Source organism: Amphibalanus amphitrite, unplaced genomic scaffold (genome assembly GCF_019059575.1).
Source record: "Amphibalanus amphitrite isolate SeventyFive unplaced genomic scaffold, NRLGWU_Aamphi_draft 000338F_arrow, whole genome shotgun sequence".
NCBI lineage: Eukaryota > Metazoa > Arthropoda > Thecostraca > Balanomorpha > Balanidae > Amphibalanus > Amphibalanus amphitrite.
The window spans coordinates 536,466-545,532 of NW_024881833.1; the positions used below are offsets into that span (position 1 = coordinate 536,466).

General features: G+C 50.6%; 1 long non-coding RNA gene across 1 annotated transcript; it reads left to right on the forward strand.

Moving 5' to 3' along the window:
- The first annotated feature begins 10 nt into the window (after positions 1–10).
- LOC122388908 lies at positions 11–8,989 on the forward strand. Its single transcript, XR_006257885.1, has 2 exons — positions 11–137; positions 7,919–8,989. It is a non-coding gene; the product is annotated as an uncharacterized LOC122388908 (long non-coding RNA).
- The last annotated feature ends 78 nt before the right edge of the window (positions 8,990–9,067 follow it).

The following is a 9,067-nucleotide window of genomic DNA, read 5'->3' on the forward strand; positions in this document are numbered from 1 at the left end:
CAACATGGCTACCGTGCGAGCACCTATCAACACCTTGATGAAAATAACAAACCGAAAATCTGAGAAACGCGATTTGACCTTGGACGTGCCCCGCGTGCCAGTGCACTGGCTTTAGGGGTGCTGAAGAACTTGATTTGGTGGGTATAGTGTGTTTTGGTGTGGGTTATTGTAATTTTAATGTATTGCACGTTGCCTGATTTGCGACACAACTTACAAAATTGAAATAGCAGTCGTAAGTAGTGTCAGTGTCGCAGGTTGACCTTGCCTTGGGGAATACCGAATAGGTCACAGATCATCGGGGTCATTGTCTCGAAATTTACGTGGTACATGTAAAATTGTTTGAACTTGAGACCCTGAAAATTTTGTTGCAATCCGTTGATGCTAATGCAAGTTATAGAGCTTGAACTGACAGGTCTATGAGGCCTCCATCCATGCCAGCGAGGCAGCAAGAGTGTTGAAAATGGTCCATAATATGCAATTTCACATTAATTGGGGCATTCAGGAATTGGAAGTAGCCTAACACCATTCCAGCAACTACTGGCGAATCCAGAAAGGCGGTCTTGGACGCTGCAAGGGTCATCCCCCAAAAATTCTCCCGATTCCAAAAACGTGTCCCAGATGACCCCCATGACCTCCAATGAGCTCTGCGATGACCCCAAGTTGACCTTTTTGACCTGACGTGTCCCAGATGACCTCCATGACCTTCAATTGAGCTCTGATGACTCCAAGCTGACCTCTGTGACCTGATATGTCCCAGATGACCTCCAATTGAGCTCTTTGATGATCCTAAGCTGACCTCTGTGACCTTATAAGTTATATGTCCCAGATGACCTCCAATTGAGCTCACTGATGACCCCCAAGTTGACCTCTGTGACCTGACGTGTCCCATATGACCTCTACGATCTCTAAGTGACCTCTCTGATGACCTTAAGCTGACCTCTGTGACCTGACGTGTCCCAGATGACCTCCGTGACCTCCAATTGAGCTCTGATGACTCCAAGCTGACCTCTGTGACCTGGTATGTCCCAGATGACCTCCAATTGAGCTCTTCACTGGCGGATCCAGGGGGGGGCCACCGGGGCCATGGCCCCCCCCCAAAAGCCTGAAAGGGGGGGCCAACATATCTTTTGGCCCCCCCCAAAACGCTTGAAGAAAAATTAATGTGAGATGGTTGCGTAGTAGATACCTACTAGAATCAGCAGCGTGATTCAATAGCGTAGAGAAAGTCAGGGGTGCGGAAACTACTTTCAGACTGGGGGGGGGGGGGCACACCATAATAGAGATCAACCTAGGGTCCCCCCAAATCTAGTTTCTCACCGGTTTTAGGCCACTTATTTTTCATCTCTTGGCTTTTTCAGCAAAAAAAGAAAACATTTGCAAAAAGGGCGGTATTCCGTCTGAAAGTTGTGGTGGCACCGCCCCCCACTGGTGGATTCAGGGAGGGGGCCACCGGGGCCATGGCCCCCCAAAAGCCTGAAAGGGGGGCCAACATATCTTTTGGCCCCCCTCCCAAAACGCTTGATGAAAAATTAATGTGAGAAGGTTGCGTAGTAGATACCTAAAAGTTAGAATCACCGGCGTGATTCAATAGCGTAGAGAAACTCAGGGGTGCGGGAACTACTTTCAGACTGGGGGGGGGGGGCACACCATAACAGAGATCAACCTAGGGTCCCCCCGAATCTAGTTTTCTCACCGGTTTTGGGCCACTTATTTTTCATCCCTTGGCTTTTTTCAACAAAAAAAGAAAACATTTGCAAAAATGGGGTATTCCGTCTGAAAGTTGTGGGGGCACCGCCCCCACGGCCCCATAGTTGGGGGGTGGGCAAGCTGTCCCCACTGCCCCGGTTCCCGCGCCTATGGAGAAACTACCTGGTTTACTAGCTTCCTTCATAAAGTGTCGTCATGTCTTGTCGTCACCCGAGAAGGTCTTATTGCATACATATCGATTGAACTGTCAAGTTAACAAACTTGCTCTGGCAGCCTGACCTGACATGACCCGGCAATTTTTCATTCACGGAATATGCGCAATAATTTTTTAGGAACACTCACTGAGTTGGCGTTGAAAAGCTTGTTTTGTTTGGTAATTGTACAAGAAGCATATCAGGGACCTTTTTGTCCCTTCCCGTGAAACGGTAAAAGACTTATTTCGGTCAGAGCTCAGGCCAATCTCTAAGGGGTCAGTCGGGTCACTTATTTCTTAAAAGGGTCCTTACGGCATCCAAGGACCAATTCCGGCTTTTGAGTGCACCACATCAGCATTTGATGCTGCGACAGATGGTGAAATATGAATATATGTTACAGGCCGTATGAAAATTGTCCGTTTGCAAACGGCCTGGCCCAGTCAGGGCATATGAAACAGCCTGAAAACACCGGCCGTTTGCAAACCATGACCTGAAATATCAGACCGTTTGAAAACGGCCTAGTTAGTTTCGACCTAGCGGATCCAGGGGGGCCACGGGGTCATGCCCCCAAGCCTGAAAGGGGGCAACATGTATTTTGACCCCCCAAAACACTTAAGAAATATGAATGTGAGCAGTAGCGTAGTAGGTAGAAACTACCGTATCATTAAAAATATGTGAGCTTGAGTGTTGGTCTCGTCTTCACCCAAGCAGTTCTTATTGCATACTTTACCTCTCGATCGACGCGTGAAGTTATCGTGTAAGTTATCATGAATCCGATCGCGACGAAACTTTAGCACCCTCATGTTGACAAAGTCTGAAAATTTCATGACCCTGACCCAAGTGACCTTTGACCTGTGGCCTATTTCTCGAGACTATCCGTGCGTTCGGAGAGCATGGAATATTCACCGTCCCCTGGAATATTCCCCGTGCCGCGTTCGGAGGCGTATCTCTCTGAACGGCCAATCTCCGGGAATGTTCCGCGCGCATGGAGTATTCCACGGATTCCACGTGGAATGTGCCTCTCCGAACGCACCATATGTTTGGCCATGTTTGAGGCCATGTTTGGCCGGAATCGCGATTCCGCGTATGTCGGCTCACATTATCCGCTCGTTTACAGTCTTTTCGTGGTTTAAAACGCTCAAACATGTGAAATGATGTTGGTCCCAACCATTGTGGTAGGTGTCAATGTCACCTTAGGGTCAAGTCAGGTCATTGACCTTTGATGACCTCGGTGCACTTTTCCGAGTTTAACATGTTTCTAGGATAGTTTCGTTTAGCTGATTTTGAATTTAGCATTTAGCAACCATTTGAACATTTACGAAGTAGTTTTGATGCCTTCGTATCATGTTACGTAGCTGCCAGTGGTAGTCGGACACCTGCTACACGGACGCCCATAAGTACTGGTTGACCTGGTTGACCTGACCTGGCCTGCCCCGACATGGCCTAAAGGCATGAAGACATCATCTATGATCCAAACTAACATGAAATTCGTGATCAGCACAAAAAAATCTATTACAGCCTTACTTTAGGAGGTTCTGACAGGCCCTGATTTTCCCGTCTTTTGGGTCTGTGACCTGACCTGGGCGGTGTTTCACGGCACGCTGCCAGCGCTGTTGGCACTTTTGGTTTCCATGGAGACATCAACTAGCCTATACCTACAACACTACCGAAGGTTGACCTTAGCTCGCGGAATGCGCTGGCAGCGGCTGGCAGCGCGACCGTGAAACACCGCCCTGGAAGGTCAAACAATGACCAAGGACCTTAAAATCGGGTATCATCGGCTTCCTCTCGTCACTCACAGGCAACACACTCGTTTTTTTCCGCGAGCTCTAGCTTGATCAGGGGCCGAACGGCAGAGAGGTTCAACCGACACCTCCCAGCCCGCGAAGGCTGCGCCAAGCACCGACCCGGAGCGGTGGTCGACAAAAGCAATTTGAAGTGTTTTCAAAGTAATATTAAGGCACGGGTTGAGTGGGCTACCATTTCTCTCTCTATTTTTTTTTTAATTAAAAAAAAAAATTATCGTTTCAGGGCTGTGACGAAAAATAAGTGGCCTAAATCCGATGAGAAAACAGGATTTGGGGGTACCCTAGGTTTGGCTCCTTGCACGAGTTGGCCCCCCCCAAAACGCAAGTCTGGATCCGCCAGTGGAGCTCTTTGATGATCCTAAGCTGACCTCTGTGACCTGACGTGTCCCAGATGACCCTCAGTTGAGCTCTGTGATGACCCCAGTCCCCAAGTTGACCTCTGTGACTTGACGTGTCCCATATGACCTCTGTGACCTCAAGTGACTTCTCTGATGACTCCAAGCTGATCTCTGTGACCTGACATGTCCCAGATGACCTCCAATTGAGGTCTCTGATAAGCCCAAGCTGACCTCTGTGACCTGACATGTCCCATATGACCTCTGTGACCTCTAAGTGACCTCCCTCATGACCCCAAGTTGACCTGTGTGACCTGACGTGTCCCATATGACCTCTGCGACCTCTAAGTGATCGCTCTGATTACCCCAAGCTGACCTCTGTGACCTGACGTGTCCAAGATGACCCCCATGACCTTTAATCGAGCTCTGTGATGACCCAAGTTGACCTCTGTGACTTGACATGTCCCAGATGACCTCCGTAACCTCCAATTGGGCTCTTTGATGACCCCAAGCTGACCTCTGTGACCTGACGTGTCCCAGATGACCCTCAATTGAGCTCTGTGATGACCCCAAGTTGACCTCTGTGACTTGACGTGTCCCATATGACCTCTGTGACATCAAGTGACCTCTCTGATGACTCCAAGCTGATCTCTGTGACCTGACATGTCCCAGATGACCTCCAATTGAGCTCTCTGATAACCCCAAGCTGACCTATGTGACCTGACATGTCCCATATGACCTCTGTGACCTCTAAGTGACCTCCCTCATGACCCCAAGCTGACCTGTGTGACCTGACGTGTCCCATTAGACCTCTGTGACCTCTAAGTGACCTCTCTCATGACCCCAAGCTGACCTGTGCGACCTGACGTGTCCCAGATGACCTCCGTGACCTCCAATTGAGCTCTTTGATGATCCTAAGCTGACCTCTGTGACCTGACGTGTCCCAGATGACCCTCAGTTGAGCTCTGTGATGACCCCAAGTTGACCTCTGTGACTTGACGTGTCCCATATGACCTCTTTGACCTCAAGTGACCTCTCTGATGACTCCAAGCTGATCTCTGTGACCTGGCATGTCCCAGATGACCTCAACTTGAGGTCTCTGATAAGCCCAAGCTGACCTCTGTGACCTGACATGTCCCATATGACCTCTGTGACCTCTAAGTGACCTCCCTCATGACCCCAAGTTGACCTGTGTGACCTGACGTGTCCCATATGACCTCTGCGACCTCTAAGTGATCGCTCTGATTACCCCAAGCTGACCTCTGTGACCTGACGTGTCCAAGATGACCCCCATGACCTTTAATCGAGCTCTGTGATGACCCAAGTTGACCTCTGTGACTTGACATGTCCCAGATGACCTCCGTAACCTCCAATTGGGCTCTTTGATGACCCCAAGCTGACCTCTGTGACCTGACGTGTCCCAGATGACCCTCAATTGAGCTCTGTGATGACCCCAAGTTGACCTCTGTGACTTGACGTGTCCCATATGACCTCTGTGACATCAAGTGACCTCTCTGATGACTCCAAGCTGACCTCTGTGACTTGACATGTCCCATATGACCTCTGTGACCTCTAAGTGACCTCCCTCATGACCCCAAGTTGACCTGTGTGACCTGACGTGTCCCATATGACCTCTGCGACCTCTAAGTGATCGCTCTGATTACCCCAAGCTGACCTCTGTGACCTGACGTGTCCAAGATGACCCCCATGACCTTTAATCGAGCTCTGTGATGACCCAAGTTGATCTCTGTGACCTGACATGTCCCAGATGACCTCCGTAACCTCCAATTGGGCTATTTGATGACCCCAAGCTGACCTCTGTGACCTGACGTGTCCCAGATGACCCTCAATTGAGCTCTGTGATGACCCCAAGTTGACCTCTGTGACTTGACGTGTCCCATATGACCTCTGTGACATCAAGTGACCTCTCTGATGACTCCAAGCTGACCTCTGTGACTTGACATGTCCCATATGACCTCTGTGACCTCTAAGTGACCTCCCTCATGACCCCAAGTTGACCTGTGTGACCTGACGTGTCCCATATGACCTCTGCGACCTCTAAGTGATCGCTCTGATTACCCCCAAGCTGACCTCTGTGACCTGACGTGTCCAAGATGACCCCCATGACCTTTAATCGAGCTCTGTGATGACCCAAGTTGACCTCTGTGACTTGACATGTCCCAGATGACCTCCGTAACCTCCAATTGGGCTCTTTGATGACCCCAAGCTGACCTCTGTGACCTGACGTGTCTCAGATGACCCTCAATTGAGCTCTGTGATGACCCCAAGTTGACCTCTGTGACTTGACCTGTCCCATATGACCTCTGTGACATCAAGTGACCTCTCTGATGACTCCAAGCTGATCTCTGTGACCTGACATGTCCCAGATGACCTCCAATTGAGCTCTCTGATAACCCCAAGCTGACCTATGTGACCTGACATGTCCCATATGACCTCTGTGACCTCTAAGTGACCTCCCTCATGACCCCAAGCTGACCTGTGTGACCTGACGTGTCCCAGATGACCTCCGTGACCTCCAATTGAGCTCTGATGACTCCAATCTGACCTCTGTGACCTGATATGTCCCAGATGACCTCCAATTGAGCTCACTGATGACCCCAAGTTGACCTCTGTGACCTGACGTGTCCCATATGACCTCTACGACCTCTAAGTGATCTCTCTGATTACCCCAAGCTGACCTCTGTGACCTGACGTGTCCAAGATGACCCCCATGACCTTCAATCGAGCTCTGTGATGACCCAAGCTGACCTCTGTGAACTGACGTGTCCCATATGACCTCTGCGACCTCTAAGTGACCTCTCTGATGACCTTAAGCTGACCTCTGTGACCTGATGTGTCCCAGATGACCTCCGTGACCTCCAATTGAGCTCTGATGACTCCAAGCTGACCTCTGTGACCTGATATGTCCTAGATGACCTCCAATTGAGCTCTTTGATGATCCTAAGCTGACCTCTGTAACCTGACGTGTCCCAGATGACCCTCAGTTGAGCTCTGTGATGACCCCAAGTTGACCTCTGTGACTTGACGTGTCCCATATGACCTCTGTGACCTCAAGTGACATCTCTGATGACTCCAACCTGATCTCTGTGACCTGACATGTCCCAGATGACCTCCAATTCAGGTCTCTGATAACCCCAAGTTGACCTCTGTGACTTGACGTGTCCCATATGACCTCTATGACCTCAAGTGACCTCTCTGATGACTCCAAGCTGATCTCTGTGACCTGACATGTCCCAGATGACCTCCAATTCAGGTCTCTGATAACCCCAAGCTGACCTCTGTGACCTGACATGTCCCATGTGACCTCGGTGACCTCTAAGTGACCTCCCTCATGACCCCAAGTTGACCTGTGTGACCTGACGTGTCCCATATGACCTCTGCGACCTCTAAGTGATCTCTCTGATTACCCCAAGCTGACCTCTGTGACCTGACGTGTCCAAGATGACCCCCATGACCTTCAATCGAGCTCTGTGATGACCCAAGCTGACCTCTGTGACTTGACATGTCCCAGATGACCTCCGTAACCTCCAATTAGGCTCTTTGATGACCCCAAGCTGACCTCTGTGACCTGACGTGTCCCAGAAGGGCCCTAATTGAGCTCTGCGATGACCATAAGTTGACCTTTGTGACCTGACGTGTCCCAGATGACCCCCATGTCTCTCTCTCTCTCTCTCTCTCTCTCTCTCTCTCTCTCTCTCTCTCTCTCTCTCTCTCTCTCTCTCTCTCTCTCTCTCTCTCTCTCTCTCTCTCTCTTTCTCTTCACGTGCCGGTGTCGCGGATCCTATAGGCAAATTTTGTACATACCAGTGTTGATCCCAAGTCTCTGACCGGACATGTATTTTCCTTCCCGCAGGATGCCGGCGGCGGCGACGACAGTGCGCCGGCGCACATCTCTATGGAGGTGGACGGCGACCCGTGGGCGACCGCCGCTGCCGCGGTTTGCTACAGGTGGCCATGGCCACTAATCTGTTGGAGGAGGCGCCCCCGGCACAGGTCCCAACCGCCGGAGACGCGGCAGAGACGGGGCAGTGGGCTGGCTTCCAGTCGCAATACGACTCGGTCGTGACAGCGTCTCAGTGCACAGGAGCCGCGGCTGTGGACGATTGTTGAGAGATGGCGCGGGGCACCGATAGAAGCTTGTCTGCTGGAGATCAAATCCTGTCTTAGTGCCGCGTTGCCCCGTGTCCGTGATGATCTTTTAAGGCCGAGCTAGCTACACTAAGCGTGACCGTCCAGGAAACTAGAAAGCACCCACGTGTACTGCGTGTTCGTGCTCACTGGATTCCCTTGATACCGGCTTCTACGATTATCCATATTTTCCTTGAGCTACCGTATGCCCACGCAAGCGTGATAACGAGCGAGTACCATGCCGATAATACGATATGTATGAACAAGAATATCTTGTGATTGAAATTGCACAGCCATGCACTACCGAAGTTCATCGCTGAAATTGCATCTAGACCTGTGTAATTTCTTACTAACAGTAAGAAGCTCGACAGTAGTTCCGGTAGCAGACAGTATGTAGACTACTTGTGTCTTGTAGACAGTAGAGCTCGTCTTGACGGCGAAATGTCATTGTCCAATTTTTCACTGTCCGGCGACCGCGGGATGACATTAACACTGTATGTCACGCCGTGCACATTATGAGCTGACCTTTCCGTGACCTCTCACTGGTAGCCCGCTACATAGCCATGAGGGGTCGTTGTGTCTGTCGTTAGGCGTCCCGGCCGGTCCGCCGGTCTCCGGCTGTCTGGGTGACGAACGGCGTCGGTGGCGACCCCGCTCAGGACGCACCAGCCGCTGGCTCTCCAGCAGACGGCGCACGACCTGGGTGTTACCCGTTACCATTATCCATTATCCATTAGCAATCCACATGTGCCTATGTCTGTTTTCGTTGTGAATAAATGTTTGCCTTGACAAGCGAGTTGAAACATCTTTCAATCGCCCAGTGTCATTCGATGCAATACCCGATTACATGCCGTCGAAAAGCAAAAAGATTATC